The 18,390-nt window shown below is 51.1% G+C and overlaps 15 non-coding genes across 15 annotated transcripts; all 15 read right to left on the bottom strand.

The window, feature by feature from the left end:
* Positions 1–906: 906 nt before the first annotated feature.
* Trnas-cga (transfer RNA serine (anticodon CGA)) lies at positions 907–981 on the bottom strand. Its single transcript has one exon. It is a non-coding gene; the product is annotated as a tRNA-Ser (tRNA).
* Positions 982–2,706: 1,725 nt separating this feature from the next.
* On the bottom strand, positions 2,707–2,781 carry Trnas-cga (transfer RNA serine (anticodon CGA)). Its single transcript has one exon. It is a non-coding gene; the product is annotated as a tRNA-Ser (tRNA).
* Positions 2,782–3,306: 525 nt separating this feature from the next.
* Positions 3,307–3,381, bottom strand: Trnas-cga (transfer RNA serine (anticodon CGA)). The gene has a single exon. It is a non-coding gene; the product is annotated as a tRNA-Ser (tRNA).
* A 1,425-nt stretch (positions 3,382–4,806) lies between these two features.
* Positions 4,807–4,881, bottom strand: Trnas-cga (transfer RNA serine (anticodon CGA)). Its single transcript has one exon. It is a non-coding gene; the product is annotated as a tRNA-Ser (tRNA).
* Positions 4,882–6,905: 2,024 nt separating this feature from the next.
* Trnas-cga (transfer RNA serine (anticodon CGA)) lies at positions 6,906–6,980 on the bottom strand. Its single transcript has one exon. It is a non-coding gene; the product is annotated as a tRNA-Ser (tRNA).
* A 525-nt stretch (positions 6,981–7,505) lies between these two features.
* Trnas-cga (transfer RNA serine (anticodon CGA)) lies at positions 7,506–7,580 on the bottom strand. Its single transcript has one exon. It is a non-coding gene; the product is annotated as a tRNA-Ser (tRNA).
* Positions 7,581–8,104: 524 nt separating this feature from the next.
* Trnas-cga (transfer RNA serine (anticodon CGA)) lies at positions 8,105–8,178 on the bottom strand. The gene has a single exon. It is a non-coding gene; the product is annotated as a tRNA-Ser (tRNA).
* A 2,325-nt stretch (positions 8,179–10,503) lies between these two features.
* Trnas-cga (transfer RNA serine (anticodon CGA)) lies at positions 10,504–10,578 on the bottom strand. The gene has a single exon. It is a non-coding gene; the product is annotated as a tRNA-Ser (tRNA).
* Positions 10,579–12,601: 2,023 nt separating this feature from the next.
* On the bottom strand, positions 12,602–12,676 carry Trnas-cga (transfer RNA serine (anticodon CGA)). The gene has a single exon. It is a non-coding gene; the product is annotated as a tRNA-Ser (tRNA).
* Positions 12,677–13,801: 1,125 nt separating this feature from the next.
* Trnas-cga (transfer RNA serine (anticodon CGA)) lies at positions 13,802–13,876 on the bottom strand. The gene has a single exon. It is a non-coding gene; the product is annotated as a tRNA-Ser (tRNA).
* A 525-nt stretch (positions 13,877–14,401) lies between these two features.
* Trnas-cga (transfer RNA serine (anticodon CGA)) lies at positions 14,402–14,476 on the bottom strand. Its single transcript has one exon. It is a non-coding gene; the product is annotated as a tRNA-Ser (tRNA).
* Positions 14,477–15,601: 1,125 nt separating this feature from the next.
* Trnas-cga (transfer RNA serine (anticodon CGA)) lies at positions 15,602–15,676 on the bottom strand. Its single transcript has one exon. It is a non-coding gene; the product is annotated as a tRNA-Ser (tRNA).
* Positions 15,677–16,201: 525 nt separating this feature from the next.
* Trnas-cga (transfer RNA serine (anticodon CGA)) lies at positions 16,202–16,276 on the bottom strand. Its single transcript has one exon. It is a non-coding gene; the product is annotated as a tRNA-Ser (tRNA).
* A 1,125-nt stretch (positions 16,277–17,401) lies between these two features.
* On the bottom strand, positions 17,402–17,476 carry Trnas-cga (transfer RNA serine (anticodon CGA)). The gene has a single exon. It is a non-coding gene; the product is annotated as a tRNA-Ser (tRNA).
* An 824-nt stretch (positions 17,477–18,300) lies between these two features.
* On the bottom strand, positions 18,301–18,375 carry Trnas-cga (transfer RNA serine (anticodon CGA)). The gene has a single exon. It is a non-coding gene; the product is annotated as a tRNA-Ser (tRNA).
* Between the last annotated feature and the right edge of the window lie 15 nt (positions 18,376–18,390).

The raw sequence follows: 18,390 nt of genomic DNA on the forward strand, positions 1-18,390 counted from the left end.
AACTGTGTTACCGACCGAGACTCGAACTCGGGACCTTTGCCTTTCGCGGGCAAGTGCTCTACCAACTGAGCTACCGAAGCACGACCCACGCCTGGTACTCACAGCTTTACTTCTGCCAGGATCCGTCTCCTACCTTCCAAACTTTACAGAAGCACTTCTGCGAGACATGCAGAACTAGCACTCCTGAAAGAAAGGATACTGTGGGGACATGGCTTAGCCACAGCCTGGGGGATGTTTCCAGAATAAGATTTTCACTCTGCAGTGGAGTGTGCGCTGATATGAAACTTCCTGGCAGATTAAAACTGTGTTACCGACCGAGACTCCAACTCGGGACCTTAGCCTTTCGCGGGCGATTGCTCTACCATGTGAGCTACCGAAGCACGATCCACGCCCGCTACTCACAGCTTTACTTCTGCCAGTATCCGTCTCCTACCTTCCAAACTTTACAGAAGCTCTTCTGCGAGACATGCAGAACTAGCACTCCTGAAAGAAAGGATACTGTGGAGACATGGCTTAGCCACAGCCTGGGGGATGTTTCCACAATGAGATTTTCACTTTGCAGCGGAGTGTGCACTGATATGAAACTTCCTGGCAGATTAAACCTGTGTGCCCGACCGAGACTCGAACTCGGGACCTATGCCTTTCGCGGGCAAATGCTCTACCAACTGAGCTACCGAAGCACAACCCACGCCCGGTACTAACAGCTTTACTTCTGCCAGAATCCGTCTCCTACCTTCCAAACTTTACAGAAGCTCTTCTGCGAGACATGCAGAACTAGCACTCCTGAAAGAAAGGATACTGTGGAGACATGGCTTAGCCACAGCCTGGGGGATGTTTCCAGAATGAGATTTTCACTCTGCAGCGGAGTGTGCGCTGATATGAAACTTCCTGGCAGATTAAAACTGTGTGCCCGACCGAGACTCGAACTCGGGACCTTTGCCTTTCGCGGGCAAGTGCTCTACCAACTGAGCTACCGAAGCACGATCCACGCCCGGTACTCACAGCTTTACTTCTGCCAGTATCCGTCTCCTACCTTCCAAACTTTACAGAAGCACTTCTGCGAGACATGCAGAACTAGCACTCCTGAAAGAAAGGATACTGTGGAGACATGGCTTAGCCACAGCCTGGGGGATGTTTCCAGAATAAGATTTTCACTCTGCAGTGGAGTGTGAGCTGATATGAAACTTCCTGGCAGATTAAAACTGTGTGCCCGACCGAGACTCGAACTCGGGACCTTTGCCTTTCGCGGGCAAGTGCTCTACCAACTGAGCTACCCAAGCACGACCCACGCCCGCTACTCACAGCTTTACTTCTGCCAGTATCCGTCTCCTACCTTCCAAACTTTACAGAAGCTCTTCTGCGAGACATACAGAACTAGCACTCCTGAAAGAAAGGATACTGTGGAGACATGGCTTAGCCACAGCCTGGGGGATGTTTCCAGAATGAGATTTTCACTCTGCAGCGGAGTGTACGCTGATATGAAACTTCCTGGCAGATTAAAACTGTGTGCCCGACCGAGACTCGAACTTGGGACCTTCGCCTTTTGCGGGCAAGTGCTCTACCAACTGAGCTACCGAAGCACGACCCACCCCCGGTACTCACAGCTTTACTTCTGCCAGAATCCGTCTCCTACCTTCCAAACTTTACAGAAGCTCTTCTGCGAGACATGCAGAACTAGCACTCCTGAAAGAAAGGATACTGTGGAGACATGGCTTAGCCACAGCTTGGGGGATGTTTCCACAATGAGATTTTCACTCTGCACCGGAGTGTGCACTAATATGAAACTTCCTGGCAGGTTAAACCTGTGTGCCTGACTGAGACTCGAACTCGGGACCTTAGCCTTTCGCGGGCGATTGCTCTACCATGTGAGCTACCGAAGCACGATCCACGCCCGCTACTCACAGCTTTACTTCTGCCAGTATCCGTCTCCTACCTTCCAAACTTTACAGAAGCACTTCTGCGAGACATGCAGAACTAGCACTCCTGAAAGAAAGGATACTGTGGAGACATGGCTTAGCCACAGCCTGGGGGATGTTTCCAGAATAAGATTTTCACTCTGCAGTGGAGTGTGAGCTGATATGAAACTTCCTGGCAGATTAAAACTGTGTGCCCGACCGAGACTCGAACTCGGGACCTTTGCCTTTCGCGGGCAAGTGCTCTACCAACTGAGCTACCCAAGCACGACCCACGCCCGCTACTCACAGCTTTACTTCTGCCAGTATCCGTCTCCTACCTTCCAAACTTTACAGAAGCTCTTCTGCGAGACATACAGAACTAGCACTCCTGAAAGAAAGGATACTGTGGAGACATGGCTTAGCCACAGCCTGGGGGATGTTTCCAGAATGAGATTTTCACTCTGCAGCAGAGTGTACGCTGATATGAAACTTCCTGGCAGATTAAAACTGTGTGCCCGACCGAGACTCGAACTTGGGACCTTCGCCTTTCGCGGGCAAGTGCTCTACCAACTGAGCTACCGAAGCACGACCCACCCCCGGTACTCACAGCTTTACTTCTGCCAGAATCCGTCTCCTACCTTCCAAACTTTACAGAAGCTCTTCTGCGAGACATGCAGAACTAGCACTCCTGAAAGAAAGGATACTGTGGAGACATGGCTTAGCCACAGCCTGGGGGATGTTTCCACAATGAGATTTTCACTTTGCAGCGGAGTGTGCACTGATATGAAACTTCCTGGCAGATTAAACCTGTGTGCCCGACCGAGACTCGAACTCGGGACCTTTGCCTTTCGCGGGCAAATGCTCTACCAACTGAGCTACCGAAGCACAACCCACGCCCGGTACTAACAGCTTTACTTCTGCCAGAATCCGTCTCCTACCTTCCAAACTTTACAGAAGCTCTTCTGCGAGACATGCAGAACTAGCACTCCTGAAAGAAAGGATACTGTGGAGACATGGCTTAGCCACAGCCTGGGGGATGTTTCCACAATGAGATTTTCACTCTGCAGCGGAGTGTGCACTGATATGAAACTTCCTGGCAGATTAAACCTGTGTGCCCGACCAAGACTCGAACTGGGGACCTTTGCCTTTCGCGGGCAAATGCTCTACCAACTGAGCTACCGAAGCACAACCCACGCCCGGTACTAACAGCTTTACTTCTGCCAGAATCCGTCTCCTACCTTCCAAACTTTACAGAAGCTCTTCTGCGAGACATGCAGAACTAGCACTCCTGAAAGAAAGGATACTGTGGAGACATGGCTTAGCCACAGCCTGGGGGATGTTTCCACAATGAGATTTTCACTCTGCAGCGGAGTGTGCGCTGATATGAAACTTCCTGGCAGATTAAAACTGTGTGCCCGACCGAGACTCGAACTCGGGACCTTTGCCTTTCGCGGGCAAGTGCTCTACCAACTGAGCTACCGAAGCACGATCCACGCCCGGTACTCACAGCTTTACTTCTGCCAGTATCCGTCTCCTACCTTCCAAACTTTACAGAAGCACTTCTGCGAGACATGCAGAACTAGCACTCCTGAAAGAAAGGATACTGTGGAGACATGGCTTAGCCACAGCCTGGGGGATGTTTCCAGAATAAGATTTTCACTCTGCAGTGGAGTGTGAGCTGATATGAAACTTCCTGGCAGATTAAAACTGTGTGCCCGACCGAGACTCGAACTCGGGACCTTTGCCTTTCGCGGGCAAGTGCTCTACCAACTGAGCTACCCAAGCACGACCCACGCCCGCTACTCACAGCTTTACTTCTGCCAGTATCCGTCTCCTACCTTCCAAACTTTACAGAAGCTCTTCTGCGAGACATGCAGAACTAGCACTCCTGAAAGAAAGGATACTGTGGAGACATGGCTTAGCCACAGCCTGGGGGATGTTTCCAGAATGAGATTTTCACTCTGCAGCGGAGTGTACGCTGATATGAAACTTCCTGGCAGATTAAAACTGTGTGCCCGACCGAGACTCGAACTTGGGACCTTGGCCTTTCGCGGGCAAGTGCTCTACCAACTGAGCTACCGAAGCACGACCCACCCCCGGTACTCACAGCTTTACTTCTGCCAGAAACCGTCTCCTACCTTCCAAACTTTACAGAAGCTCTTCTGCGAGACATGCAGAACTAGCACTCCTGAAAGAAAGGATACTGTGGAGACATGGCTTAGCCACAGCTTGGGGGATGTTTCCACAATGAGATTTTCACTCTGCAGCGGAGTGTGCACTAATATGAAACTTCCTGGCAGATTAAACCTGTGTGCCTGACTGAGACTCGAACTCGGGACCTTTGCCTTTCGCGGGCAAATGCTCTACCAACTGAGCTAGCGAAGCACGACCCACGCCCGGTACTCACAGCTTTACTTCTGCCAGTATCCATCTCCTACCTTCCAAACTTTACAGAAGCACTTCTGCGAGACATGCAGAACTAGCACTCCTGAAAGAAAGGATACTGTGGAGACATGGCTTAGCCACAGCCTGGGGGATGTTTCCACAATGAGATTTTCACTTTGCAGCGGAGTGTGCACTGATATGAAACTTCCTGGCAGATTAAAACTGTGTGCCCGACCGAGACTCGAACTCGTGACCTTTGCCTTTCGCGGGCAAGTGCTCTACCAACTGAGCTACCGAAGCACGACCCACGCCCGGTACTCACAGCTTTACTTCTGCCAGGATCCGTCTCCTATCTTCCAAACTTTACAGAAGCTCTTCTGCGAGAAATGCAGAACTAGCACTCCTGAAAGAAAGGATACTGTGGAGACATGGCTTAGCCACAGCCCGGGGGATTTTTCCAGAATGAGATTTTCACTCTGCCGCGGAGTTTGCGCTAATATGAAACTTCCAGGCAGATTAAAACTGTGTGCCCGACCGAGACTCGAACTCGGGACCTTTGCCTTTCGCGGGCAAGTGCTCTACCAACTGAGCTACCGAAGCACAACCCACGCCCGGTACTCACAGCTTTACTTCTGGCAGTATCCGTCTCCTACCTTCCAAACTTTACAGAAGCTCTTCTGCGAGACATGCAGAACTAGCACTCCTGAAAGAAAGGATACTGTGGAGACATGGCTTAGCCACAGCCTGGGGGATGTTTCCAGAATGAGATTTTCACTCCGCAGCGGAGTGTGCGCTGATATGAAACTTCCTGGCAGATTAAAACTGTGTGACCGACCGAGACTCGAACTCGGGACCTTTGCCTTTCGCGGGCAAGTGCTCTACCAACTGAGCTACCGAAGCACGACCCACGCCTGGTACTCACAGCTTTACTTCTGCCAGGATCCGTCTCCTACCTTCCAAACTTTACAGAAGCACTTCTGCGAGACATGCAGAACTAGCATTCCTGAAAAAAAGGATACTGTGGAGACATGGCTTAGCCACAGCCTGGGGGACGTTTCCAGAATGAGATTTTCACTCTGCAGTGGAGTGTGCGCTGATATGAAACTTCCTGGCAGATTAAAACTGTGTGCCCGACCAAGACTCGAACTGGGGACCTTCGCCTTTCGCGGGCAAATGCTCTACCAACTGAGCTACCGAAGCACAACCCACGCCCGGTACTAACAGCTTTACTTCTGCCAGAATCCGTCTCCTACCTTCCAAACTTTACAGAAGCTCTTCTGCGAGACATGCAGAACTAGCACTCCTGAAAGAAAGGATACTGTGGAGACATGGCTTAGCCACAGCCTGGGGGATGTTTCCAGAATGAGATTTTCACTTTGCAGCGGAGTGTGCGCTGATATGAAACTTCCTGGCAGATTAAAACTGTGAGCCCGACCGAGACTCGAACTCGGGACCTTTGCCTTTCGCGGGCAAGTGCTCTACCAACTGAGCTACCGAAGCACGACCCACGCCTGGTACTCACAGATTTACTTCTGCCAGTATCCGTCTCCTACCTTCCAAACTTTAGAGAAGCTCTTCTGCGAGACATGCAGAACTAGCACTCCTGAAAGAAAGGATACTGTGGAGACATGGCTTAGCCACAGCCTGTGGGATGTTTCCAGAATGAGATTTTCACTCTGCAGCGGAGTGTGCGCTGATATGAAACTTCCTGGCAGATTAAAACTGTGGCCCGACCGAGACTCGAACTCGGGACCTTTGCCATTCGCGGGCAAGTGCTCTACCAACTGAGCTACCGAAGCACAACCCACGCCAGGTACTCACAGCTTTACTTCTGCCAGTATCCGTCTCCTACCTTCCAAACTTTACAGAAGCTCTTCTGCGAGACATGCAGAACTAGCACTCCTGAAAGAAAGGATACTGTGGAGACATGGCTTAGCCACAGCCTGGGGGATGTTTCCAGAATGAGATTTTCACTCTGCAGTGGAGTGTGCGCTGATATGAAACTTCCTGGCAGATTAAAACTGTGTTCCCGACCGAGACTCGAACTCAGGACCTTTGCCTTTCGCGGGCAAGTGCTCTACAAACTGAGCTACCGAAGCACGACCCACGCCCGGTACTCACAGCTTTACTTCTGCCAGTATCCGTCTCCTACCTTCCAAACATTACAGAAGCTCTTCTGCGAGACATGCAGAACTAGCACTCCTGAAAGAAAGGATACTGTGGAGACATGGCTTAGCCACACCCTGGGGGATGTTTCCACAATGAGATTTTCACTCTGCAGCGGAGTGTGCGCTGATATGAAACTTCCTGGCAGATTAAAACTGTGTGCCCGACCGAGACTCGAACTCAGGACCTTTGCCTTTCGCGGGCAAGTGCTCTACCAACTGAGCTACCGAAGCACGATCCACGGCCGGTACTCACAGCTTTACTTCTGCCAGTATCCGTCTCCTACCTTCGAAACTTTACAGAAGCTCTTCTGCGAGACATGCAGAACTAGCACTCCTGAAAGAAAGGGTACTGTGGAGACATGGCTTAGCCACAGCCTGGGGGATGTTTCCACAATGAGATTTTCACTCTGCAGCGGAGTGTGCGCTGATATGAAACTTCCTGGCAGATTAAAACTGTGTGCCCGACCGAGACTCGAACTCGGGACCTTTGCCTTTCGCGGGCAAGTGCTCTACCAACTGAGCTACCGAAGCACGATCCACGCCCGGTACTCACAGGTTTACTTCTGCCAGTATCCGTCTCCTACCTTCCAAACTTTACAGAAGCACTTCTGCGAGACATGCAGAACTAGCACTCCTGAAAGAAAGGATACTGTGGAGACATGGCTTAGCCACAGCCTGGGGAATGTTTCCAGAATGAGATTTTCACTCTGCAGCGGAGTGTGCACTGATATGAAACTTCCTGGCAGATTAAAACTGTGTGCCCAACCGAGACTCGAACTCGGGACCTTTGCCTTTCGCGGGCAAGTGCTCTACCAACTGAGCTACCCAAGCACGACCCACGCCCGCTACTCACAGCTTTACTTCTGCCAGTATCCGTCTCCTACCTTCCAAACTTTACAGAAGTTCTTCTGCGAGACATGCAGAACTAGCACTCCTGAAAGAAAGGATACTGTGGAGACATGGCTTAGCCACAGCCTGGGGGATGTTTCCAGAATGAGATTTTCACTCTGCAGCGGAGTGTGCACTGATATGAAACTTCCTGGCAGATTAAAACTGTGTGCCCGACCGAGACTCGAACTCGGGACCTTTGCCTTTCGCGGGCAAGTGCTCTACCAACTGAGCTACCGAAGCACGAAACACCTCCGGTACTCACAGCTTTACTTCTGCCAGAATCCGTCTCCTACCTTCGCACCTTTACAGAAGCTCTTCTGCGAGACATGCAGAACTAGCACTCCTGAAAGAAAGGATACTGTGGAGACATGGCTTAGCCACAGCTTGGGGGATGTTTCCACAATGAGATTTTCACTCTGCAGCGGAGTGTGCACTAATATGAAACTTCCTGGCAGATTAAACCTGTGTGCCTGACTGAGACTCGAACTCGGGACCTTTGCCTTTCGCGAGCAAATGCTCTACCAACTGAGCTAGCGAAGCACGACCTACGCCCGGTACTCACAGCTTTACTTCTGCATGAATCCGTCTCCTACCTTCCAAACTTTACAGAAGCTCTTCTGCGAGACATGCAGAACTAGCACTCCTGAAAGAAAGGATACTGTGGAGACATGGCTTAGCCACAGCCTGGGGGATGTTTCCACAATGAGATTTTCACTCTGCAGCGGAGTGTGCGCTGATATGAAACTTCCTGGCAGATTAAAACTGTGGCCCGACCGAGACTCGAACTCGGGACCTTTGCCTTTCGCGGGCAAGTGCTCTACCAACTGAGCTACCGAAGCACGACCCACGCCCGGTACTCACAGCTTTACTTCTGCCAGTATCCGTCTCCTACCTTCCAAACTTTACAGAAGCTCTTCTGCGAGACATGCAGAACTAGCACTCCTGAAAGAAAGGATACTGTGGAGACATGGCTTAGCCACAGCCTGGGGGATGTTTCCAGAATGAGATTTTCACTCTGCAGCGGAGTGTGCGCTGATATGAAACTTCCTGGCAGATTAAAACTGTGGCCCGACCGAGACTCGAACTCGGGACCTTTGCCATTCGCGGGCAAGTGCTCTACCAACTGAGCTACCGAAGCACAACCCACGCCAGGTACTCACAGCTTTACTTCTGCCAGAATCAGTCTCCTACCTTCCAAACTTTACAGAAGCTCTTCTGCGAGACATGCAGAACTAGCACTCCTGAAAGAAAGGATACTGTGGAGACATGGCTTAGCCACAGCCTGGGGGATGTTTCCAGAATGAGAATTTCACTCTGCAGCGGAGTGTGCGCTGATATGAAACTTCCTGGCAGATTAAAACTGTGTGCCCGACCGAGACTCGAACTCAGGACCTTTGCCTTTCGCGGGCAAGTGCTCTACCAACTGAGCTACCGAAGCACGACCCGCGCCCGGTTCTCACAGCTTTACTTCTGCCAGTATCCGTCTCCTACCTTCCAAACATTACAGAAGCTCTTCTGCGAGACATGCAGAACTAGCACTCCTGAAAGAAAGGATACTGTGGAGACATGGCTTAGCCACAGCCTGGGGGATGTTTCCAGAATAAGATTTTCACTCTGCAGTGGAGTGTGAGCTGATATGAAACTTCCTGGCAGATTAAAACTGTGTGCCCGACCGAGACTCGAACTCGGGACCTTTGCCTTTCGCGGGCAAGTGCTCTACCAACTGAGCTACCCAAGCACGACCCACGCCCGCTACTCACAGCTTTACTTCTGCCAGTATCCGTCTCCTACCTTCCAAACTTTACAGAAGCTCTTCTGCGAGACATGCAGAACTAGCACTCCTGAAAGAAAGGATACTGTGGAGACATGGCTTAGCCACAGCTTGGGGGATGTTTCCACAATGAGATTTTCACTCTGCAGCGGAGTGTGCACTAATATGAAACTTCCTGGCAGATTAAAACTGTGTGCCTGACTGAGACTCGAACTCGGGACCTTTGCCTTTCGCGGGCAAATGCTCTACCAACTGAGCTAGCGAAGCACGACCCACGCCCGGTACTCACAGCTTTACTTCTGCCAGTATCCATCTCCTACCTTCCAAACTTTACAGAAGCACTTCTGCGAGACATGCAGAACTAGCACTCCTGAAAGAAAGGATACTGTGGAGACATGGCTTAGCCACAGCCTGGGGGATGTTTCCAGAATGAGATTTTCACTCCGCAGCGGAGTGTGCGCTGATATGAAACTTCCTGGCAGATTAAAATTGTGTGCCCGACCGAGACTCGAACTCAGGAACTTTGCCTTTCGCGGGCAAGTGCTCTACCAACTGAGCTACCGAAGCACGACCCACGCCCGGTACTCACAGCTTTACTTCTGCCAGTATCCGTCTCCTACCTTCCAAACTTTGCAGAAGCTCTTCTGCGAGACATGCAGAACTAGCGCTCCTGAAAGAAAGGATACTGTGGAGACATGGCTTAGCCACAGCCTGGGGGATGTTTCCACAATGAGATTTTCACTTTGCAGCGGAGTGTGCACTGATATGAAACTTCCTGGCAGATTAAAACTGTGTGCCCGACCGAGACTCGAACTCGTGACCTTTGCCTTTCGCGGGCAAGTGCTCTACCAACTGAGCTAGCGAAGCACGACCCACGCCCGGTACTCACAGCTTTACTTCTGCCAGGATCCGTCTCCTATCTTCCAAACTTTACAGAAGCTCTTCTGCGAGAAATGCAGAACTAGCACTCCTGAAAGAAAGGATACTGTGGAGACATGGCTTAGCCACAGCCCGGGGGATTTTTCCAGAATGAGATTTTCACTCTGCCGCGGAGTTTGCGCTAATATGAAACTTCCTGGCAGATTAAAACTGTGTGCCCGACCGAGACTCGAACTCGGGACCTTTGCCTTTCGCGGGCAAGTGCTCTGCCAACTGAGCTACCGAAGCACAACCTGAGCCCGGTACTCACAGCTTTACATCTGCCAGAATCAGTCTCCTGCCTTCCAAACTTTACAGAAGGTCTTCTGCGAGACATGCAGAACTAGCACTCCTGAAGGAAAGGATACTGTGGAGACATGGCTTAGCCACAGCCTGGGGGATGTTTCCACAATGAGACTTTCACTCTGCAGCGGAGTGTGCGCTGATATGAAACTTCCTGGCAGATTAAAACTGTGTGCCCGACCGAGACTCGAACTCGGGACCTTTGCCTTTCGCGGGCAAGTGCTCTACCAACTGAGCTACCGAAGCACAACCCACGCCCGGTACTCACAGCTTTACTTCTGGCAGTATCCGTCTCCTACCTTCCAAACTTTACAGAAGCTCTTCTGCGAGACATGCAGAACTAGCACTCCTGAAAGAAAGGATACTGTGGAGACATGGCTTAGCCACAGCCTGGGGGATGTTTCCAGAATGAGATTTTCACTCTGCAGCGGAGTGTGCGCTGATATGTAACTTCCTGGCAGATTAAAACTGTGTGACCGACCGAGACTCGAACTCGGGACCTTTGCCTTTCGCGGGCAAGTGCTCTACCAACTGAGCTACCGAAGCACGACCCACGCCTGGTACTCACAGCTTTACTTCTGCCAGGATCCGTCTCCTACCTTCCAAACTTTACAGAAGCACTTCTGCGAGACATGCAGAACTAGCATTCCTGAAAAAAAGGATACTGTGGAGACATGGCTTAGCCACAGCCTGGGGGATGTTTCCAGAATGAGATTTTCACTCTGCAGTGGAGTGTGCGCTGATATGAAACTTCCTGGCAGATTAAAACTGTGAGCCCGACCGAGACTCGAACTCGGGACCTTAGCCTTTCGCGGACGATTGCTCTACCATGTGAGCTACTGAAGCACGACCCACGCCCGGTACTCACAGCTTTACTTCTGCCAGTATCCGTCTCCTACCTTCCAAACTGTACAGAAGCTCTTCTGCGAGACATGCAGAACTAGCACTCCTGAAAGAAAGGATACTGTGGAGACATGGCTTAGCCACAGCCTGGGGGATGTTTCCACAATGAGATTTTCACTCTGCAGCGGAGTGTGCACTGATATGAAACTTCCTGGCAGATGAAACCTGTGTGCCCGACCGAGACTCGAACTCGGGACCTTTGCCTTTCGAGGGGAAGTGCTCTACCAACTGAGCTACCGAAGCACAACCCACGTCCGCTACTCACAGCTTTACTTCTGCCAGTATCCGTCTCCTACCTTCCAAACTTTACAGAAGCTCTTCTGCGAGACATGCAGAACTAGCACTCCTGAAAAAAAGGATACTGTGGAGACATGGCTTAGCCACAGCCTGGGGATGTTTCCAGAATGAGATTTTCACTCTGCAGCGGAGTGTGCGCTGATATGAAACTTCCTGGCAGATTAAAACTGTGTGCCCGACCGAGACTCGAAATCGCGAACTTTGCCTTACGCGGGCAAGTGCTCTACCAACTGAGCTACCGAAGCACGACCCACGCCCGGTACTCACAGCTTTACTTCTGCCAGTATCCGTCTCCTACCTTCCAAACTTTAGAGAAGCTCTTCTGCGAGACATGCAGAACTAGCACTCCTGAAAGAAAGGATACTGTGGAGACATGGCTTAGCCACAGCCTGGGGGATGTTTCCAGAATGAGATTTTCACTCTGCAGCGGAGTGTGCGCTGATATGAAACTTCCTGGCAGATTAAAACTGTGGCCCGATCGAGACTCGAACTCGGGACCTTTGCCATTCGCGGGCAAGTGCTCTACCAACTGAGCTACCGAAGCACAACCCACGCCATGTACTCACAGCTTTACTTCTGCCAGTATCCGTCTCCTACCTTCCAAACTTTACAGAAGCTCTTCTGCGAGACATGCAGAACTAGCACTCCTGAAAGAAAGGATACTGTGGAGACATGGCTTAGCCACAGCCTGGGGGATGTTTCGACAATGAGATTTTCACTCTGCAGTGGAGTGTGCGCTGATATGAAACTTCCTGGCAGATTAAAACTCTGTGGCCGACCGAGACTCGAACTCAGGACCTTTGCCTTTCGCGGGCAAGTGCTCTACCAACTGAGCTACCGAAGCACGACCCACGCCCGGTACTCACAGCTTTACTTCTGCCAGTATCCGTCTCCTACCTTCCAAACATTACAGAAGCTCTTCTGCGAGACATGCAGAACTAGCACTCGTGAAAGAAAGGATACTGTGGAGACATGGCTTAGCCACAGCCTGGGGGATGTTTCCACAATGAGATTTTCACTTTGCAGCGGAGTGTGCACTGATATGAAACTTCCTGGCAGATTAAACCTGTGTGCCCGACCGAGACTCGAACTCGGGACCTTTGCCTTTCGCGGGCAAATGCTCTACCAACTGAGCTACCGAAGCACAACCCACGCCCGGTACTAACAGATTTACTTCTGTCAGAATCCGTCTCCTACCTTCCAAACTTTACAGAAGCTCTTCTGCGAGACATGCAGAACTAGCACTCCTGAAAGAAAGGATACTGTGGAGACATGGCTTAGCCACAGCCTGGGGGATGTTTCCACAATGAGATTTTCACTCTGCAGCGGAGTGTGCGCTGATATGAAACTTCCTGGCAGACTAAAACTGTGTGCCCGACCGAGACTCGAACTCGGGACCTTTGCCTTACGCGGCCAAGTGCTCTACCAACTGAGCTACCGAAGCACGATCCACGCCCGGTACTCACAGCTTTACTTCTGCCAGTATCCGTCTCCTACCTTCGAAACTTTACAGAAGCACTTCTGCGAGACATGCAGAACTAGCACTCCTGAAAGAAAGGATACTGTGGAGACATGGCTTAGCCACAGCCTGGGGGATGTTTCCAGAATGAGATTTTCACTCTGCAGCGGAGTGTGCGCTGATATGAAACTTCCTGGCAGATTAAAACTGTATTACCGACCGAGACTCGAACTCGGGACCTTTGCCTTTCGCGGGCAAGTGCTCTACCAACTGAGCTACCGAAGCACGTCCCACGCCTGGTACTCACAGCTTTACTTCTGCCAGGATCCGTCTCCTACCTTCCAAACTTTACAGAAGCACTTCTGCGAGACATGCAGAACTAGCACTCCTGAAAGAAAGGATACTGTGGGGACATGGCTTAGCCACAGCCTGGGGGATGTTTCCAGAATAAGATTTTCACTCTGCAGTGGAGTGTGCGCTGATATGAAACTTCCTGGCAGTTTAAAACTGTGTGCTCGACCGAGACTCCAACTCGGGACCTTAGCCTTTCGCGGGCGATTGCTCTACCATGTGAGCTACCGAAGCACGATCCACGCCCGCTACTCACAGCTTTACTTCTGCCAGTATCCGTCTCCTACCTTCCAAACTTTACAGAAGCTCTTCTGCGAGACATGCAGAACTAGCACTCCTGAAAGAAAGGATACAGTGGAGACATGGCTTAGCCACAGCCTGGGGGATGTTTCCAGAATGAGATTTTCACTCTGCAGCGGAGTGTGCGCTGATATGAAACTTCCTGGCAGATTAAAACTGTGTGCCCGACCGAGACTCGAACTCGGGACCTTTGCCTTTCGCGGGCAAGTGCTCTACCAACTGAGCTACCGAAGCACGACCCACCCCCAGTACTCACAGCTTTACTTCTGCCAGAATCCGTCTCCTACCTTCCAAACTTTACAGAAGCTCTTCTGCGAGACATGCAGAACTAGCACTCCTGAAAGAAAGGATACTGTGGAGACATGGCTTAGCCACAGCTTGGGGGATGTTTCCACAATGAGATTTTCACTCTGCACCGGAGTGTGCACTAATATGAAACTTCCTGGCAGATTAAACCTGTGTGCCCGACTGAGACTCGAACTCGGGACCTTTGCCTTTCGCGGGCAAATGCTCTACCAACTGAGCTAGCAAAGCACGACCCACGCCCGGTACTCACAGCTTTACTTCTGCCAGTATCCGTCTCCTACCTTCCAAACTTTACAGAAGCACTTCTGCGAGACATGCAGAACTAGCACTCCTGAAAGAAAGGATACTGTGGAGACATGGCTTAGCCAGAGCCTGGGGGATGTTTCCAGAATGAGATTTTCACTCTGCCGCGGAGTTTGCGCTGATATGAAACTTCCTGGCAGATTAAAACTGTGTGCCCGACCGAGACTCGAACTCGGGACCTTTGCCTTTCGCGGGCAAGTGCTCTACCAACTGAGCTACCGAAGCACGACCCACCCCCCGTACTCACAGCTTTACTTCTGCCAGTATCCGTCTCCTACCTTCCAAACTTTACAGAAGCTCTTCTGCGAGACATGCAGAACTAGCACTCCTGAAAGAAAGGATACTGTGGAGACATGGCTTAGCCACAGCCTGGGGGATGTTTCCACAATGAGATTTTCACTCTGCAGCGGAGTGTGCGCTGATATGAAACTTCCTGGCAGATTAAAACTGTGTGCCCGACCGAGACTCCAACTCGGGACCTTTGCCTTACGCGGCCAAGTGCTCTACCAACTGAGCTACCGAAGCACGATCCACGCCCGGTACTCACAGCTTTACTTCTGCCAGTATCCGTCTCCTACCTTCGAAACTTTACAGAAGCACTTCTGCGAGACATGCAGAACTAGCACTCCTGAAAGAAAGGATACTGTGGAGACATGGCTTAGCCACAGCCTGGGGGATGTTTCCACAATGAGATTTTCACTCTGCAGCGGAGTGTGCGCTGATATGAAACTTCCTGGCAGATTAAAACTGTATTACCGACCGAGACTCGAACTCGGGACCTTTGCCTTTCGCGGGCAAGTGCTCTACCAACTGAGCTACCGAAGCACGTCCCACGCCTGGTACTCACAGCTTTACTTCTGCCAGGATCCGTCTCCTACCTTCCAAACTTTACAGAAGCACTTCTGCGAGACATGCAGAACTAGCACTCCTGAAAGAAAGGATACTGTGGGGACATGGCTTAGCCACAGCCTGGGGGATGTTTCCAGAATAAGATTTTCACTCTGCAGTGGAGTGTGCGCTGATATGAAACTTCCTGGCAGTTTAAAACTGTGTGCTCGACCGAGACTCCAACTCGGGACCTTAGCCTTTCGCGGGCGATTGCTCTACCATGTGAGCTACCGAAGCACGATCCACGCCCGCTACTCACAGCTTTACTTCTGCCAGTATCCGTCTCCTACCTTCCAAACTTTACAGAAGCTCTTCTGCGAGACATGCAGAACTAGCACTCCTGAAAGAAAGGATACAGTGGAGACATGGCTTAGCCACAGCCTGGGGGATGTTTCCAGAATGAGATTTTCACTCTGCAGCGGAGTGTGCGCTGATATGAAACTTCCTGGCAGATTAAAACTGTGTGCCCGACCGAGACTCGAACTCGGGACCTTTGCCTTTCGCGGGCAAGTGCTCTACCAACTGAGCTACCGAAGCACGACCCACCCCCAGTACTCACAGCTTTACTTCTGCCAGAATCCGTCTCCTACCTTCCAAACTTTACAGAAGCTCTTCTGCGAGACATGCAGAACTAGCACTCCTGAAAGAAAGGATACTGTGGAGACATGGCTTAGCCACAGCTTGGGGGATGTTTCCACAATGAGATTTTCACTCTGCATCGGAGTGTGCACTAATATGAAACTTCCTGGCAGATTAAACCTGTGTGCCCGACTGAGACTCGAACTCGGGACCTTTGCCTTTCGCGGGCAAATGCTCTACCAACTGAGCTAGCAAATCACGACCCACGCCCGGTACTCACAGCTTTACTTCTGCCAGTATCCGTCTCCTACCTTCCAAACTTTACAGAAGCACTTCTGCGAGACATGCAGAACTAGCACTCCTGAAAGAAAGGATACTGTGGAGACATGGCTTAGCCAGAGCCTGGGGGATGTTTCCAGAATGAGATTTTCACTCTGCCGCGGAGTTTGCGCTGATATGAAACTTCCTGGCAGATTAAAACTGTGTGCCCGACCGAGACTCGAACTCGGGACCTTTGCCTTTCGCGGGCAAGTGCTCTACCAACTGAGCTACCGAAGCACGACCCACCCCCCGTACTCACAGCTTTACTTCTGCCAGTATCCGTCTCCTACCTTCCAAACTTTACAGAAGCTCTTCTGCGAGACATGCAGAACTAGCACTCCTGAAAGAAAGGATACTGTGGAGACATGGCTTAGCCACAGCCTGGGGGATGTTTCCACAATGAGATTTTCACTCTGCAGCGGAGTGTGCGCTGATATGAAACTTCCTGGCAGATTAAAACTGTGTGCCCGACCGAGACTCCAACTCGGGACCTTTGCCTTACGCGGCCAAGTGCTCTACCAACTGAGCTACCGAAGCACGATCCACGCCCGGTACTCACAGCTTTACTTCTGCCAGTATCCGTCTCCTACCTTCGAAACTTTACAGAAGCACTTCTGCGAGACATGCAGAACTAGCACTCCTGAAAGAAAGGATACTGTGGAGACATGGCTTAGCCACAGCCTGGGGGATGTTTCCAGAATGAGATTTTCACTCCGCAGCGGAGTGTGCGCTGATATGAAACTTCCTGGCAGATTAAAACTGTGTTACCGACCGAGACTCGAACTCGGGACCTTTGCCTTTCGCGGGCAAGTGCTCTACCAACTGAGCTACCGAAGCACGACCCACGCCTGGTACTCACAGCTTTACTTCTGCCAGGATCCGTCTCCTACCTTCCAAACTTTACAGAAGCACTTCTGCGAGACATGCAGAACTAGCACTCCTGAAAGAAAGGATACTGTGGGGACATGGCTTAGCCACAGCCTGGGGGATGTTTCCAGAATAAGATTTTCACTCTGCAGTGGAGTGTGCGCTGATATGAAACTTCCTGGCAGATTAAAACTGTGTGCTCGACCGAGACTCCAACTCGGGACCTTAGCCTTTCGCGGGCGATTGCTCTACCATGTGAGCTACCGAAGCACGATCCACGCCCGGTACTAACAGCTTTACTTCTGCCAGAATCCGTCTCCTACCTTCCAAACTTTACAGAAGCTCTTCTGCGAGACATGCAGAACTAGCACTCCTGAAAGAAAGGATACAGTGGAGACATGGCTTAGCCACAGCCTGGGGGATGTTTCCAGAATGAGATTTTCACTCTGCAGCGGAGTGTGCGCTGATATGAAACTTCCTGGCAGATTAAAACTGTGTGCCCGACCGAGACTCGAACTCGGGACCTTTGCCTTTCGCGGGCAAGTGCTCTACCAACTGAGCTACCGAAGCACGACCCACCCCCAGTACTCACAGCTTTACTTCTGCCAGAATCCGTCTCCTACCTTCCAAACTTTACAGAAGCTCTTCTGCGAGACATGCAGAACTAGCACTCCTGAAAGAAAGGATACTGTGGAGACATGGCTTAGCCACAGCTTGGGGGATGTTTCCACAATGAGATTTTCACTCTGCATCGGAGTGTGCACTAATATGAAACTTCCTGGCAGATTAAACCTGTGTGCCCGACTGAGACTCGAACTCGGTACCTTTGCCTTTCGCGGGCAAATGCTCTACCAACTGAGCTAGCAAAGCACGACCCACGCCCGGTACTCACAGCTTTACTTCTGCCAGTATCCGTCTCCTACCTTCCAAACTTTACAGAAGCACTTCTGCGAGACATGCAGAACTAGCACTCCTGAAAGAAAGGATACTGTGGAGACATGGCTTAGCCACAGCCTGGAGGATGTTTCCAGAATTAGTTTTCACTCTGCAGCGGAGTGTGCGCTGATATGAAACTTGCTGGCAGATTAAAACTGTGTGCCCGACCGAGACTCGAACTCTGGACCTTAGCCTTTCGCGGGCGATTGCTCTAACAAGTGAGCTACCGAAGCACGACCCACGCCCGGTACTCACAGCTTTACTTCTGTTAGGATCCGTCTCCTACCTTCCAAACTTTACAGAAGCTCTTCTGCGAGAAATGCAGAACTAGCACTCCTGAAAGAAAGGATACTGTGGAGACATGGCTTAGCCACAGCCCGGGGGATTTTTCCAGAATGAGATTTTCACTCTGCCGCGGAGTTTGCGCTGATATGAAACTTCCTGGCAGATTAAAACTGTGTGCCCGACCGAGACTCGAACTCGGGACCTTTGCCTTTCGCGGGCAAGTGCTCTACCAACTGAGCTACCGAAGCACGACCCACCCCCCGT

The sequence above is a fragment of the Schistocerca gregaria genome, chromosome X, assembly GCF_023897955.1.
Source record: "Schistocerca gregaria isolate iqSchGreg1 chromosome X, iqSchGreg1.2, whole genome shotgun sequence".
NCBI lineage: Eukaryota > Metazoa > Arthropoda > Insecta > Orthoptera > Acrididae > Schistocerca > Schistocerca gregaria.